General features: G+C 39.8%; 1 protein-coding gene across 2 annotated transcripts in view; it reads right to left on the reverse strand.

Moving 5' to 3' along the window:
* Positions 1-17195, reverse strand: part of PLD1 (phospholipase D1) — a 226047-nt gene extending 208852 nt beyond the window's left edge. For both annotated transcript variants that reach the window (XM_056110701.1, XM_056110700.1), the window contains exon 1: positions 17072-17195. The gene's annotated coding sequence lies outside the window, so the exon portion shown is untranslated. The remainder of the gene's footprint in view (positions 1-17071) is intronic.
* Between the last annotated feature and the right edge of the window lie 827 nt (positions 17196-18022).

An 18022-nucleotide genomic window follows, 5' to 3' on the forward strand; every position in this document is an offset into this window, starting at 1 on the left:
AGTCTCTCTGTTGCATAATTCTTGACTCCATTCTTCTAAAGATCCTCTTCTCTTTGTTTGTTCCCACACTCCCTCCCTAGTTTCATTCCTGCCTTTCTGGCCAAAGAATTGAAATATCCTTGAGGATTACATTCTTCTTCTGAATATTTACATGATAGTATTCTTTGGGACTCAAGGTCATTTCCCCCCATCTCAGCACCTCGCAGGGTGAACTTGTTTACCCCAGTAGTTACAGTAGTATTTCCTTCTCTTCATGTTTCTTTGGCTCCCAAGAGATACCACCACTCCGCACACTTCTTTTCACTGGGTTACACTCTCTTTGAAAGACTAAGATCTCCCTAGAGACAGAAAGCTACTCCATATTTCCAATCATCAACTGGGCCCTTAGTAACTCTTCAGGCTCTTAGTAACTCTTGAAGAAGCCTTGCTCTCCTCCATAATCCTCAGATATGTATTTTCAACTACTTATAAACGTCCTTTTGTGTGTACTTCAAATGTTCAGAAAGAATTTGTCATTTTCCAATCCCCTTCACACGTGTCCGTCTGTCCTTCCTTCCTTCCTTCCTTCCTTCCTTCCTTCCTTCCTTCCTTCCTTCCTTCCTTTCATTCTATCTTATTGAATTACCGTGACATACAGTTACAAGCTTTCATGTTTGAGTTTCAATCATACAATGCTCAAACACCCATCCCTCCACCAGTGCACATTCTCCACCACCAATGTCCCCAGTATACCCCCCTTTCCAACCCTCCCCTTTTCTTCCTGAATTGAAAACCATTCCCTAGCTACATAAACCAAATTCTGGAATTCTGGAACTCATTCTTAGCAATTCTTTTCCCTAACTCTCTATATTCGACTAACTAAATTTCGACACTGTAAAAATATCTTCAATGTGACCGCCATATTTTATTTTCATAACCGTAACAGTGTCTCTCTGTCTGTCTCTCTGTGTCTCTCTCTTGGGGGTGTAGGGGCAGACCCAGCGGTGCTCAGGGATTACTCCTAGTTCTATACTCAGAGATCACTCCTGGCAGTGCTTAGGGGACCTTATGGGATGCTGGGGGGTCAAACCCAGGTCAGCTACAAACAAAGCAAGCACCCTCCCCACTGTACTATTACTCTAGCCTCATCTATGACAGTCTTAAGGAACTGGAAAAAGGGAACAGTGTATCTGGGAATAAGGTACTGGGCTAGTGGTGTTTATATACACTTAATCTCAACATCATCCCATACCTCTCTCTATCTGATTTTAATGATGGAGGCATAAAACTAGAAAGCATTTTGCAACAATGAAATTTGGACTGCCTTAAACTCAATTTTGTGGATAAGTAACATTACTTTTAATAGGTTGTATTTTTGAGAATCAACGAAAAATGGTGCTGTTTCATAAAAAAAAAATAAGTGTACTAAAAAAAAGCTGGCATTTTTTGCCTTGTAAAGGTAATACTGTATTCAATGATTTCAAGACATATAAGACAATATATCAGTGACACCATCAGAGTTCAGTTCTTTTACATTTAAGAAACTGATACTTTTAAGCAAATAAGATACAGTGCAAATACATTGAGAGTGAAGTTTAAGAAGAAAGAAGTAATAAGAAACATGCCAGCTTAATACCACACAACAGAGCTGACTGATTATTGATACATCATTAAAACAACACTACTATAAAGTTAATAAAAAGCCACAATGTAATCAGGACATACTTTAAGTTATTAACTTTACCTTGCTGCATTAATAAGATATCTATATTTGTCCAAAAATCTAAGTAATAACAAAACTTTATTAAAGCAGCTATAATATTAACAGGTGTGGGCAAAAGAGAAGTCAGCTCTGTAATTGCATTAAAAAAATCTCTGAGTGGTACATTTTAAATGAGTGAATTTTACAGTTTGTGAATTACAGCCACATGAAGATACTTTTTGTCTCCAGAGACAAAGAAAGAATTAGCAGAACTACATGAATCAACCAGCACTTATCAGTACTCAAAGGAAGCAGATAAATTTCTTGATCCAACAGAAAAATGACCAATGGTGAAGAACAATTTCACATTCTCATAACAAAAACAGACAAATTGCTTTTCTATAACCAAAAGAACAAGTGAAAAAGACAGAGTCAAAATGCTTAAAGAAAGCAATCTTTCAAAGCTTAAACTGAATATTGCTTTCATTCCATTGTTTTCACTATCTACAAAAGATAGCTCAGTAGGATTATTATATTTTCATAAACATTACAGTCACATTGGGGAGTTTCCATCAGATGAATATCCTTTTAGAAGAATATATGTTCATATCACAAAAAGAACTATTGTAAACTCAAAAGAATGCAAGTCTGAATAATTTGAGAAACAATTCAATAAAGAAAAAATAAATTCTTGGTCAACGATCATTTCCTTTTAAAGGACAAAACTCCAAAAAGGAAACAAAAGAGGGAAGAAAAACACGAATACTCAATTCCTCAAGCATTTATGGTAGGTACTTATTTAAAAAGAGAAGGATGCCAAATTTTAGTCTGTTTAGGAAAACAAGTCAATTCATTTAAAGATAGAGTGTGTTTGAAATCATTTTAAAAGATAGGTACCAAAATGGGAAAGCAGGTGTATACTCTGAATTTAATTCACCAGAATAGAAAGTAATTATGCCTGTTCTTTTATATCACTCATTTCTGATTGTTCAAGCAAAAACAATTCAACCAATAATAGACAAAAAAAGAAAAAATCCTTTATTTTCTATACTCAGAGATTATTTTCTCAAATCCAAGGAAACAAATGTAATTCACTTAGTTTTAAAAATTAGAACATGGGGCTGGAAGAATAAGACAGGTAAGGCACTTGCCTTGCACACAGAAAACCCTGATTTGATTGCTGGTACCACACAACTGTCAGGAATGATCTTTAGAACAAAGAGCTAGGAGAAAGACTGTCCAACATCCCATCCACTCCAAAAAATTTCAAACCTATTGACTTTACTAAGATTTAGCACATGGGTTTTATTTAACTGAAGTCATTTGAAACAAGGAATACTTTTTTTTTTTAAAGCTATGAAGATAAGAAACAGTCAAGCACAGAGAAAGATTGGGTAAGATGTATACTGGCCTTATAGTTAGAGGTCTTAGGACTAATCTCAACGCCCGGAACTCCCAAATAAACATTTAATCGGACTCAAAAAATAAACCAATTCAAACTTTACTGAAATTAAAGATGGACTTCAATCTTTACACTCCTCATACCTAACTAGATATGGCAGGCATGTTGAAGGTGCTCATTAAATGCTTTCTAAACTATTACTACCTATAGATGACATTTAGCAACCATTTGTTAAGTATTTTGATACATAATACCATTTAATCATCAGAATAACACTACAAGGTCGGTTTTTATATTACCTGCATATCACAAATTCAGAAACCGATTAGTAGTGTGCTAAGTGTCACACAGAAGACTGCAAATTCCAACGTTCTTAATCAGTATAAATTATTACTTTTCATCTGTGAGCAGACCAAAGGAATCATAGGATCAATGAACAGAAGCAGCTCCCCCACTCAAAGTCCATTTTATATCTCACCCTTCCAAACTACCTGTATCTCTGGGATAATTCGCAGTAAGGAAATTACTGGCTTTGTTGCTCAAAATATGGTCCACTGCCAGGACCCTGGGGTCCAGGACCAGCTGAAGGAATCATGCTGCAGACTGTCATGTTGGAAATGCAGAGCCTGGGGAATGGAAACATCCTCCAAAGAGGATTTGTATTTTAACAAAATATGCAGATTATTCACATGGACGTAATTTGAAAGGTGTTCAGACAGATTCGCTCCAAAATGATATACTTACTTCAAATGGAAGGAAAGGAGATCTGAGAAAGGAAGCATGGCAAAAGGTGGTATACTCAATGAGAACACAGACTGCTGTGGGGTCAGAGTTGTAGTGTAGCAAGTAGGTGGTGCTTGCCTTGTATGCAGAGGACCTGGGTTCAATCCCTGGCACCATATATGCCTCCCGAAGTCATACTAGGCATGATCCCTGAGCACAGAGCCAGAAATAAGACCTGAGCATTGCTAGGTGTGACTAAAAAAAACAAACAAAAAGGGAAAAAAAGTCTACTACAGCTGTAAATTCACCTGGATAAATTCATGCATAGTTATAAAGGGAAGAGTCACGAGAAACAATTGCTAATTCTTTTCAGAGTATGACTACGTTTCACTTCCTTTTAAAATTTCCAAACCTGTGTCTAAATAAGAATCTTTAAATAAAAATGCATTGTCTTTGGAAAATACTGAATCACTCATACACAAGAAGAAGACCTGCCCTGTGGATTAATAAACACGAAATCTATGTGGCAGCACATAGAAACAAGGTTTTTAGTAAGAACATGCGGTGGTGTATCAAGATGTTGGATCACACTACCATAAAACTAACATGTATATAATGTGAAAAACCAATGTCACCTCCAGCGGGAAAAAGCTTAACATTTGTATGAAATTACTATCTTTTGCAATCCTAGTGTCACCTCTTATGAAAGTTCCTATTCGCAGCACAGTACAATATTAAAGTAAACTAAATTTGCTATTTAAGTGTGCTTTATGTTTTTCCTTTTAAATGTCCTGTCTGATTCAGGCAGAAAGTGCCAACATTTAAGCGTCCTCTCACAAGTCATATGAGTTACATTGGGCTGAGTCAGAAGCGAACAACGCATTTGATAGAGTTAATTTTTTACTCAATCCTGTTTAGATGGTCATAAAATCCCCAAGTATTTGACACAGGAAAGTCAAGCCCATAATTAAAAGTAGGTTTAGTGGGTGAAATGTATGTTTCGATTTTTACCTTTGTTTTTAAAATAAAAATAAATTAAATTATTTCCCCTACTCACAAATATGGATTGGTAGCATGGTGGGTAGGGCATTTGCCTTGCATGCGGCAGACCCAAGTTTGATTCCTCTGCCCCTCTCGGACAGCCCAACAAGCTATGGAGAGTATTCGATATGCCAAAAACAGTAACAACAAGTCTCACAATGGAGACGTAACTGGTGCTTGCTCGATCAAATCAATGAACAACAGGAGGACCATGCTACAGTACTACTCACAGCTAAGAGAATGCACTCTTCACTAGAATGCACTGTTCAGTGGAATTTTTTTTTCTCTTCTTCTGTTCTGTTCTTAATCCACTTACTCAGTTCCTGTCATGAATCATCCCCTGGATTCAGAGACTGTCCATAAAACTATATCAGACAAACTAGGGTTTTACAAAAAAGGAAAAGGAAGGACCTGAACATGCCCACCATTGGGGGTCAACCAGAAGTAAAGCACACTTTATGGGGCTGCAACTGAGACTGATTTAGGTTGGTTCCAGAGACTACCAGAAACGGGAAAGCACACATTAACTAAGGAAAAAAGTACTGACTGAGTAACCCAGGCCTGAGTCAACCAGGAGGAGACAGTCAAAAGGCCAGTATAATTTCAGAGTGGGTAAAAAAAAACAAAAGTTCCCATGTAGACAACATTTCTCAGTTTGAATGAGACCAACATGGGTTGTATTAAAAACTCATCATAATTGGGACAAAAAAATACAGTAGGTAGGGCACTTCCTTGCACACGGCCAACCCTGGTTCCATCCCAGGTAACACATACAATCCCCTGAGCCCTGTGAGGAATGATCCCTAAGTGCTGTCACTGTAGCACTGTCCTCCTGTTGTTCATCAATTTGCTCGAGTGGGCCCAGCAACGTCTCCATTGTGAGACTTGTTGTTACTGTGTTTGGCATATAGAACACGTCACGGATAGCTTTCCAGGCTTTGCCGTGCGGGCGAGATACTCTCGGTAGCTTGCCGGGCTCTCCGAGAGGGATGGAGGAATTGAACCCAGCTTGGCTGGGCTGGCTGCATGCAAGGCAAACACCCCACCACTGTGCTATCACTCCTGCACTAGTAAACAACCAACCTAAAACTTATTTTCTGTTATCCTGAGAATTATAAATTTTTATTAAACTGCTAAGCCTATGAGTGTTATTCAAAGCAAAAGCAATGAAAGTCAACACAGAAATGTTTTCACTGGGAGCACCCCAGAGAGGGGCAGGTGAGAGCCCTCCCCGCCCCAAGGGACCCAGCGCTGGCAGCCAACCTCCACTACCCAACCACTGCCATGTTCCTGGACCCTTTCCAGATGCTAGACCTGAGCCTCACTCATGAAGTCCCACAGAACCCAGGTAACGCAGAACCTTTTAGGTCACATACACTGACAATTACAGTCTGGATGTTGCCTTGATTGGAAATCCCCCCCCCCCCCCCACCCAGTTTGTAATTGTGCTTTGTTTGTTTGTTTTTGTTTTGAGGTCTCTTTCCCAAAGGAAAGTGCTCAGAAGTCTGGGGTGTGGCTAATAATCTTCCCACGAATTCTTAGTCAACCAGGACCAGCTTGTCCCAACCCCAGCAGCTATTTTTAAGATGTGGGAATCAGGAAAAAGATAATGTCATGTCTGGAATCCTTAAAAGAAACAAGTGAGTGGGGGAGCACACGCTGCAGAGGCAGATCTAAATCCCATTCATCCCTCAACAGAGAGCAAATCATGCAATTTCTCAAGCTTGGTGTTTCTCATCTATAAAATAAAAATATCACATTCCTTTGATTCTAAGATGTACTTGATTTTTTTCATCGAGATGTACTTGATTTCTTTGAATCTTTGATTATAAGATATATTCACTGGCACCCTTCCCCAAACATTTTTTTTTCTGAAACTGGTATGGCTACTACATTTTTAACCTCCACATTTAATGTACGGCATTTTCCTTCTTCTATGTTCCCATGAAAAGATGATGGCATATCTGTATATTAAAACTGTCTTGGAATCAAAGAAATATAATCAAAATGACAGTCTCAGTATTGTTGTAAAGATAAAGTCGGGTAATATGTATAAATAAGGCTTTATTGTACATTGCAATGAAAACTATAATTTTTCCACCAAATGTTACATGTCAATGTCACTATTTTTAAAGATCCAAGGAACTTAGGAAACATTATCAGAAGAGCAGAATCCCAAGAAAGTGGAAAATTACCCCAATCTGTATGAGAGCACATTTGGAGTACTCTGTTTCATCAGAAGATACAGAACCAGGGAAAAACCAAGAATAGTCAAGAACAGAGGCCATACTGCAGAAGAGTCCTGAAAACAAGATACTATAATAAGTGGTTGAAAGAACTTCAGTGTTTAGGGTAAATAAAAAAATAAAAAGTTTCCAGTATTTAAGTATAAATAGATACCCATAAGTATTAGGGATATAAGTAGATGATTCTTCTATGGTTCCAAGGGAGAAGGCTGGAACACAGAGATGGATATTCTAGAGAGGTTCTTTTGACTTTAAGAAATGAGAGCAGAGCTGGAGCGATAGCACAGCAGGTAGGGTGTTTGCCTTGCACACGGTCGACCCGGATTTGAATCCCAGGATCCCATATGGTCACCTGAGCAAATCCAGGAGTAATTACTGAGTGCAGAGTCCAGATGTAACTCCTGTGCATTGCTGGGTGTGACCAAACATCTAAAGAGAAAAAGAAACAAAAAAGAAAGGAAGAAAGAAAGAAAGAAAGAAAGAAAGAAAGAAAGAAAGAAAGAAAAAAGGAAAAGAAAAAAGAGATGAAAGCAAAAAATGAGAACTTTCCGATACCTTGAGTTCTCTAGGAAGTGATTGAATGCTTGGAAATGGAGTGCTTGCCAAAGCAAGAAGTGCTGTCAGTGCCTAGATGCTGCGTGTTCACTCTCAAAAAACGTTCTCCTTCAATGTTTCAGAGGCGGCACCTGACTCCACCTCTACTCCAGAATTCTAGCCTGATTCTTTCTGCTGTAGACTCGGGCAGGCCTAAGGGAAGCCTGCCCTCAGCATGGGCTCAGCTCCAAGTGGAAAGCTAGTGCAAAGCCACAGATTGTAACAGGACAGAATGTCGGATTCATTAGACAAAAGTTGAAGTATCGAGCATTAGAGCCACTCACATTAGAGGCAAAGACTCCATTTGTATGGAGAGGACTGACAAATCTAAACTCTGTTGAGGTGATAACTAGCAGCATTTCCCAAGGGCCCCCCGTAGTGGAGAAGTTTGATATCTTGCCCTCAGGTAGGCAGTCCTGAGATTCTCAGCTACCACCACCAGAAGCTAACCACTTCAAGTAGAAGTAGTGGGACCTTCATGGATCCTCTAAAGATGTTGATCTGTCTTTAAAAATGACAGCAAGCCTTGATGAGACCCACATTCTCTCCTTAGATGTAGGACAGATCCCCTGCTTGCCCCACTTAGATATTTTTCCCTGAAATAATGTTCCTGCAATGCTTTAAGGAAATGCCTCCATCCAAACTATGAATAGCTTTAAGTTCTCATAATAATACAGAATCATATATTTGGACTGTATCTTCTTATCGCAATCACATGATGTTTAGAGTTCTATTTTGTATGTGTTTTGTGTGATTCACCACATTGTGAAAGTTGCATCTTATCTAAATCTCTCTGAGCAAAGGTGGTGAGTATCAGTCTTGTCCAAGAAACCAGTATCTTGTTATATTAGGCACCTAGTGGAAAGTTTCAACAGGTGAAAATGAATTACATAGTAAGACTAAAAGACTTTCACAGACTTATTTCCCAGAGGATGTAAGTGTTGGTCCAAGAGAAGTCAAACTATGGCTTTTTGGTTACCTGCCACAGCCCTCAGCAGTCCAGGTTAACCTAGAAATATTTTGCTCAAAGACATTTCTTACAATCGATGCCCCTTTAAAGCCAAAAATAGTTGGAAATCCATAAGAAGCTATTACAAAATTCTTCCACTGCACTGAACAGATACCACCTGTCAAGTGCGACAATAGGCTATGAATTCAAAGTTCAACAGCTCTCCACTAGAGGCTCAGAGACCAGGAGAGGAGAGAAGTTTTTAACTTAATTCTGTATGAAGAAGAGTTCGAGGTAGTTCAATCTGAGGATTGGGGCACACAGTTGTAATGCATGTTGGAAAGGATTCTTGAAGAACACATGGAAATTCAGTGAGCACACATAAAAGGAATCATGTTCCAGGAAAATGGTGAACAGGTACAGTGTTCTGGACGATTCAATCTAAAAGACAATTAAAAAAAAAAAGCACCTTGCAGGTTTGAACGAGACCAAGTCAGAGTAAGGGCCGTAACTCTTTGCAGGTATCCTAGCGACTGATAAGACATTTGCTTCACCATGCAGAAAATACTATGAAAATCAAGGGTTGGGAGTGCCTACAAGTGCCTATATGTATGAAAAATAAACACAGTCACTAACAAGGAAGTTGTCTGCCTTACGTAGGCAAGTTTATAGCACATTAGTTTTGGAACTGAGTTCTAATTCTAGCTTTGCTCAAGACCAAAGAAGGTACACATACTGTGATTTGGTGAATTCTGCTCCACACTATGAATTGCAATATCACAAGTTGCCGTTAGTGACAACGTCTATGAATCCCTCATGCCTCTTATGCATACATGAAGCATGAAAATGAACCAGAGACCTGCAAAGGTCTCTTGGCTTGAGGCTCTCATCTGATTGTTTCTCTCCACTTTTGATTTGGCATCAATCCCTTAGCACAGTGAGGAAAGATGTATCAAACTTGTCGTTATAGAAATGTTAGCTTTAATTAGCACTGTTATTATTGATATCTTTCTCAGTCGATCATTCTCCTAAATTTAGCCCTGGTTCTATTATATGAGCATGAAGATGTACAGGTGTGCTTATGTGTTGTAATAGTATACAAAGATGCTTGCAAAAGAATCTCACCTCAATTCAAATTCATTGTGGGGCACAAAGTAATTAAAAATGAAATAAATGACACTAATAACAACAATAATAATAATAATCACTAGTATATAATTAAAACTATGTGTTCGGCTTTCTATATAAAGTGTACAAAATATATTTTTATTTAGTCATCACAAGAAATCTATTAGATAAATTCTAATATTAAACAGGGTCAGAGCAACAGTCCAGTGGGACATTTGCCTTGCATCAAGCAAAACGAGGTTCAATCCCCAGCAATTTATATGGTCCCCTGAGCCTGCCAAGAGGAGGCACTGTGCATTGCTGGGTTCGGCCCCAAAACAAAAAATAATCTAATATTTTATAAATTCTCATTTTATAGATAAGTAAATTGAGTTTTAAAATAATTTATTGATAACCACAACCTGTGAGCAAGGTTATCATCTGAACAATTTTTAACATGCCTACAACAACTTCACATATATTCCCAAGAGTTAGGGTCCCTGTCTAGCATTCAGCCACCGCCGTTCAATCTCCAGCACCTCATGCTTGGCATGACACTGGAGGTTCCAAAGGACCACTAGAGTGGCCCAGATATCCTCAGAACTACAGGGCTTGAGCAATAGTGTTTCCTCTAACACTTGCATTGGGTGGCAATCATGTTTGGTCTATAGTCTACTTTCAGCATGCCTCTTTTGCAAACCACAACACCCAAAAGGAGAGAGAGAACAAAAGGGAATGCCCTGCCACAGAGGCAGGGTGGGATGGCGGGGGGGGAGGGGGTGGGAGGTGGGAGGGACACTGAGACCCGTGGTGGTAGAAAATGGGCACTGGTGGAGGGATGGGTATTTGATCATTATAGAACTGAAATCCAAGCACAAAAATGTGTAAGTCTACAACTGTACCTCATGGTGTTTCACTAATAAAAAAAAAATTTTAAAAAACACTTGCATTGAACTTTGAGCCCATCTTGCCAAGGGGCAAGAGTACTGCTTGGGAAATAAAATTTTTTTTCTGAACATTTTATTTGAACTCTCAATACAGTGACTCCAGAAAACAAAAATAAGTCACTTAAATTTAATAAATAAGTGACCAAAGTGACGCCACTGTGTCTTACTTCCACACTCAGATGCTAGAGAGAAGAACAAGCACAGGCAGCAATGATGTTTATGGAAATTATCTTTGAGCATCAAATTAAAATCAGCAGCTTTTTCACCTATTGTATCGTCTGCTTCATATGAACTGCTCTGAATGGGCAAGTCTAGAAACAGAAAAGCGGAGCAGTTTGAAGGTAACAGAAACAAAGAGCATAAAAACTAGTGCTCAAGATAAAGCTTGCCATTCTAAGGGAGTTGGGTGAGTGGGGTAAGTGGGGTGGGTGGTATTGATCAGGGAGGGGACCCAGGAAAATGGAGGAGGGGAAAGTGCCTATAAAAGAGGCAGGCTGGAGGGAGGGAGGGAAACTGGGAAGGGAATTCCCTGCCACAGAGGCAGGGAGGGATGGGGGAGATGGGGGTCCTCGGGGGGGGGGGGATACTGGGACCCCTGGTGGTGGAAAATGGGCACTGGTGGAGGGATGGGTATTTGATGGGAAGGGAGGTGGACACTGGTAAAGGAATTGATGTTGAAATATTTTTTGCCTGAAACTCAATCTTATTATCTCATTCTTACTTTGGACAAACTGGCAGGCTACCGAATGTAACCTGCCCACATGGCAGAGTCTGGCAAACTCCCCGTGGCGTACCCAATACCAGTAACAATGATGGGTCTCTTTCTCCTAACCCTGAAAGAACCTTGAATATGGCACTACTTTTTTAAAAAATCTCAGGGCTAGGACGAAGGAGATGTTACTGGGGCCTGCTTGAGGCAATCGATGAACAACAGGATGGTCGTGATCGTGATCGTGAAACTCAATCATAAATAAGTTTTTAACTTGGTAGCACTGTATAAACACGAAAAGAAAAGAAAATGGAGCAGTTAGATACCTAAGGCTCGAGAAGAAAAAAAAGATGGAAAAGCGATTCCATGTGTTACTGTCCTTCCAGTACAAACATGGAAACCAGACATGCATTAAGAAATCATGTACTCAAGAACAAAATGGTCGAGCAATAATAATGAGGCCATCCCTTTAGTAAACTTACGCATCCTTTTTCTTTTTCCACATTTTTCTTTGAGGCACTGTGATTTACAATGTTACTCATAGGACAGTTTTAGACAATATTGCAGCACCGAACCCACCATCAGTGTCAACTTCTCTCCACCAAAGTTCCCAGGTTCCCTCCTAAGTCCTCCATCCCCAAACCCGCCCCCTTGAGAGGCGTCTTTCTAAGTTTGGTCGTTAAAATTTGGGTCTCTTGATTCAGTGTGGTAGATTCTGGTTTGGATATTTGGCCCTATCATTCCTTAACGTCACCTTGGTATCTGACTGCCCTGGTCTACCAGGTTTCTTCTCAGTCTCATGTAAGGAAAATGCCCTGATGCTGAACTATATCTCTGCCGTGTGTCTTGGTTTGTAGATCAGTTTTTAGCATAACTGTTTTAATGTCTCTAGCCTATATTTTTATATATTGTTAAAGACTCACAACTTAATTTCTACTGTTTAAATTCTTGTCAAATACCCAAGAATAATAGAGACAAGGACCAGGAGGTTTTTCCCCTGGTTTGGAAGCTGGCCCCACATGCTGGGGGAAAAGATAGCTCAGATAGAGAAGGGAACACCACATAAAGGGTGTTTGGAGGACCAGCTGGGGTTGGGAGATGCATGCTGAATATACACTGTAGATCAAACACAATGGCCACTCAATGCCTCTGTTGCAAACTACAACACCCAAAAGGAAAGAGAGAACAAAAGGGAATGCCCCACCACAGAGGCAGGGTGAGGGGGGTAGGGTTGGGGTGGTGGGAGGGATAGTGGGATCATTGGTGGCGGAGAATGGGCACTGGTAGAAGGATGGGTACTCAATCGTTGTATGACTGAAACGCAAGCACAAATGTCTGTAAGTCTGCAACTGTACCTCACGGTGATTCACTAATTAAAAAAAAGAAAAAGATCTGGTCAAAGCTAGTTTGAGTTAATCGTCCAACAATTTTCAAATGCACATTTTTAAAAATAATACTTTTATTGCATTCTTGACTTTCCACTAAGCCTCAGAAATCCTTCAGGACAGACAAATTAACCAGAGTTTTGACTATGAATAGTAATCACACTGAGCAGGAATGGAGAAGACCCCTGATCCAGGCAAAATTTAAGATAAATAATCAGAAAGTCCAAGTTTCCTCCTTAGTCGTTTTATTATTTTAGCTGTTTAGAATTTCAAAATTTCCAAGATGAGTTTAAGCATTCAGAAGTCAATATTCAATTTTGTTGGCTTGAATATGAAATGATCATCATTGGTTTTGTTTACTAACCAGGGCAAGTACTACATCCTGCCACTGACCACCAGATCCTGCCATGGCCACCAGCAAAACAGTTCAGAAAGCAGAGCACAGGCTCACTCCCCAACCAGGAGAAAAAAGAATGGGCAAGACTTGCCAGCTAACAGTAGATCCTCCATCACATTTGAATATGAAAAGCAGCACAGATACCATTATTTTCATGGTCATTCCTAGTCCTCATAAACATAGAATTGTATTGTCCAATAATATCAACTTCTTTGCATCAGTTTTTCCCAATAAAGTATCCCTCTAAGGCACTATAATGTTACTGCTGCTTGGCAGTGCCCAAGACTTAAGCAGAATTCACAACCTTCCTCTGAGGTTTTCCAACTGTAAGTTAGGGATAATAAAGACATGGGATCTAGGGTTTTCATAAGGATTAAAGAGGAGATTCAGACAAGTGGTTGTGCCTGGAAATGTTTTTCTAACTTTTTGTTTGTTTGTTTTTGAGTCACACCCAGCCTGGGGCTAAATTCCTGCTGCTCTCAGGAATCACTCCTGGTAAGGCACAGGAGACTATACAGGGTGCGAGCGAGCAAAGAACTGGCCCGGCCTTGTGCAAGGCAAGTGACCTACCCAATGTAATATTGCTCTGGCCCCTTGAATATAGCACAGCGGTAGGGCGTTTGCCTTGCACGCAGCCAACATGGCCGACCCGAGTTCAATTCCTCCACCCCTCTCGGAGAGCCCAGCAAGCTACCGAGAGTATCTCGCCCACAGCAGAGCCTGGCAAGCTCTCCGTGATGTATTCGATATGCCAGACACAGTAACAACAAAGTCTCCAATGGAGACGTTACTGGGCCCGCTCAAGCAAATCGATGATCAACGGGAGGGACTTTACTTTGTTTTACTTTACTACTACTACTACCACTATTACTTCTGTAGCAGCCATGACCACTACAACTGTCACCCCCAAAGGCAGGAAGGGTCCAACTTAAACTGGGCTCTTCAGAATGATGGGGACAACGGTGACTGGGTAGGCTGTGATAAGATGAGTTCTGTAGCACTGTAGCACTGTCCTCCCGTTGTTCATCAATTTGCTCAAGCGGGCACCAGTAATGTCTCTATTGTGAGACTTGTTACTGTTTTTGGCATACTGAATACACCACAGGGAGCTTTCCAGGCTCTGCCATGCGGGAGGGATACTCTCGGTAGCTTGCTGGGCTCTCCAAAAGGGACAGCAGAATCGAACCCGGGTCGGCTGTGTGCACAGGAAATGCCCTACCTGCTGGGCTATTGCTCCAGCCCCAAGATGAGTTCTAAGAGTAAAATCTGTCCTCAGTCACTGCAACCCCCTAGGGAAGTTAGGATTTATTGTCATTACACTAATTGAGAATTTCTGAGGTGAATGGCATCACCATCTCTAGCTTTTTGTCCCCATTTCAATATATAAACATAAGGCTCTTACACATCCGCACCTTCACTGAGAAGAGTCAAAGATGTGACCTTAACCTTCTGGGTCAGCAAAGGCAAGAAAGGGGCTATTGTGATGTTGCCATGTAGCCATGACAGAACTCTCAACAGGCCAGAGTACTTTAAATGTCAAATAAAAAGAATATTCAACGCAAATGGATCACCTCAACGCTTAACTTAAAATTAGATAGGAGCCGAAAGATATTACAGGGCTTTAGGCAATTTTTTCCTTTTTCTTTTCCCAAAACTTTATTCTGTTGAAGCACTGTGAATTACAAAGCTATTCATAGTTGAGTTTTTGACATACATTGTCCAAACACTGATCCTGCCACAGTATCAACTTCCATCCACCAGTATTCCAGATTCCGTCTTCTACCCTAGTCTCTACGCCAGCCTTTGTTCTCACACAGTCAGGCTCCAGTTCAACCCTCAAGTACCCCAGGGAACAAACCTTAATGCAAAGAGTCAGGAATTACTCCTGGGCATCACAATGCCCCCCAAATAAATAAAATAGAATTATATGTTATAAGTGCTAGGGATATAGTTCAAAGGCCAGCGCCCATGCTTTCTAAGTAGGAAACTAGAGTTGGTTCCCGGACACTACCTGGTCCCCTGAACACTGCTTGACTGTGGACCAAAATGTAGCAAAATTAATTAATTATGAGATGGTATGAATATACTTTTCAGCTAAAAGAAATAAATCTAAAGTAAACCAGTGTGACAGGATAAACACATAAAGTTGCAATACATATTCTAAACCTAGAATTGGTAATGAGATTGACTTAGATACTTTCTATCTAAAGAATGGATTTTACAAAATTTCTGAACGCACTCCTGTAAAGCTTTTTCTTTCTCACCACATTTGGAGAAAATTTATTTTACAGAATATTTTTTGGGAAAACCCTAGACCTTGTATTCGGAGAGTTTCCTCTGTTATTCTATACTCAGACACAATGTCCACTTCTGTTTCAATCAGAAATATTTTGCTTTGCTATTATCACTAGGTGAAAGGGTAGTGAAGCATATGGGAACACAGATATGAGATTTACCTGTCATCCATGAGTTTTTATAAGACTTTTATCTGTAACCTGTAACTAAACAGTCAGTGAGTAAATCACTTCTTATTTCTCTTTAAAATTATCAAGCAGCTATGATCAGGTTCACAAAAGTTTTCCTTTAAATATTAAATTAAAAGAATATAACAATAGCATCCTAACAGCAAGTCAGAGGAACCTTTGCATTTTTTGATAAACATAAAAGAACACAGTACAATGACAGAGGTAGCAGAGTAGCATCTATAAATGTGACGTGGAGTATAAAGTCCAGTCAACTTTATATTCCTGAAACCACAGAGATCTGTTTCTTTACAACTTGCATCTCTGCAAAGCTGAGAACTTAAAAGTTTAGTATGTCTCTTCAATAATTTCAGTTTAAGTACCTGCTTCTTTATCCCTTCTCCCTCAATTCAATTTTTTTAAATAGAGACCCTGAAAGAATACACCATTTTAAAATACCAGTACATTATCTTGACTGTTACCGTTCTTCAAATAACAAAAGCACAAACATCTCACAAGCACTGCGGCATACAAACACACAAAATTCAACTACTCTCGCAAAAGAACAATTTCGGGCCCAGAATGCTTCAGTAACAACGTCACAAAAATAAGATTACTCTTGTGACCTTTAACGAAATTAAGGAAGATGCTGTCTTGATATTTCATTTTATTGGCTTCATTTCATTTTATCGCTACTAGCAGTATCTTAATGTTTCACAAGGCACAATCCATTTTCACAGTCATGTTTCCACCTTGGGTCAGCCTGGAGTCTGAGGAATTAATTCCTAAGAAGAAAACTTAGTGACAACTAAAGAAGGGGTTCAGTCCCATTTAATCCACCTGTCAGCCCACAGTGATGGCTAGGCAGAAAAGGGATTCTTAAAAGCACCCATCTTCCAGAGGTTATTAAAATGGTATCGTGGTTCAGTGTAACTATCAGGAACAGGCCTACAGGCTGCATCCGGAAAGAATATACAAATGTGTGAGGGGGTATCATGGCAGGGTTGGACACAGCCGCCGCTACTGGCTGCCTAATGTTCAGAAATAAAACAAAATCAACTGCATGTGAGATCACAGACGTGCCTACAAGATTTCAATTTAATGGGAGAGACAACGAAAATCATCCTGGAAAAGGAACTGAAAATGTTTACTGTGAAACAAGTACAAATGTCTAGGATAGAAACCCAACACTCACATGCCATTTCTTCTTGTCTTTCACTTGCATTTAGTATTGTCCAAATGCCTCAGCTTATATTTTAAGAACAATCTAACCCCTGAATCTCCGAAGTAACAACAAACTCGCATTCTCTGAAAGAACATAACAGCCACGGAAATGTGACACTGACTATCATACCTTGCCCTGCACAGACAGAACATTAAAAATCTGACGTAAGCAAAAACCTGAGAGTTAATACTTTATTTACTAACCTGAGGCCCCAGTGAAAGTCGCTTCATAGTGCTTTCAAGAGAGTCCTTAGTATGAAGCTAATCTCCAAAGCAGCTGACAGCCAGAGGGGAAACTGACTGCACTGAGAATCCACATCGACAGGGAAAACAGTCTGTTCCCAAAAGGGTTTAGGCCGACTCCCTACATGCAACTTCAGAGGAGCCAAGCCCACAAAGAACTTTAGCCTATAAGCTCCAGTAATGAACTTGAAACCACACCCCATATGTTAAAGAGACACTGGGCTGCACAGTGGGAAAGAAAACCCACAGGCAGCATGAGCTAAGGCTTCAAGCTTTGTTTTCATTCTTGCTGCCCAAGAAAACTGTTCACACACAAATAGACAGAGCACTATCAACTCCCCCCACAGACACAGCATTGAATTTAACTTCATGTTAAACAAGGGGAATACAGTCTGCTCTCCAGTGAGGCCATAAAATGAGTTTTATCCTGCTGAGTTGGCTCAGTGCACGTAGGACGCTGAGATTTCTCATTGCCTAAGAAGCACCTGGTGTTTCGGAGATTCAGAGTTGCATACTAGCATTACTTTCAGATTTTTTTTTATTACCATTGAACAAACCTAAAAATAGTCATCGAAGCGAACATAAGTAAGTTCACGGTTTTTACTCAAGAAACCTTAGTAAAATTTAAATGAATTTAAATGAACTTCTAATGATTTTAAATTGGCATCTGTAGGTCTGAAAATCACTCATAATTTACTTGACCATTTGCACTTCTTCATAAGGTAAAAAAAAAAAGATGCATATGCTTTTTAAATGAAATTGAATGTCACTGATCAGGCTAAAAATTCTAAGAAAAACCTAATTCATACGGTGTCGTGTAGTTTTACGAGTACTTCTGATAAAAAAAATCTTGCATGAAATGTGGACTTCCAGAGATCTAAAACTGCCTCATCCTTGTCAACAACCTCCCTT

Source organism: Sorex fumeus, unplaced genomic scaffold (assembly GCF_029834395.1).
Source record: "Sorex fumeus unplaced genomic scaffold, SorFum_2.1 ptg000010l, whole genome shotgun sequence".
Lineage (NCBI taxonomy): Eukaryota > Metazoa > Chordata > Mammalia > Eulipotyphla > Soricidae > Sorex > Sorex fumeus.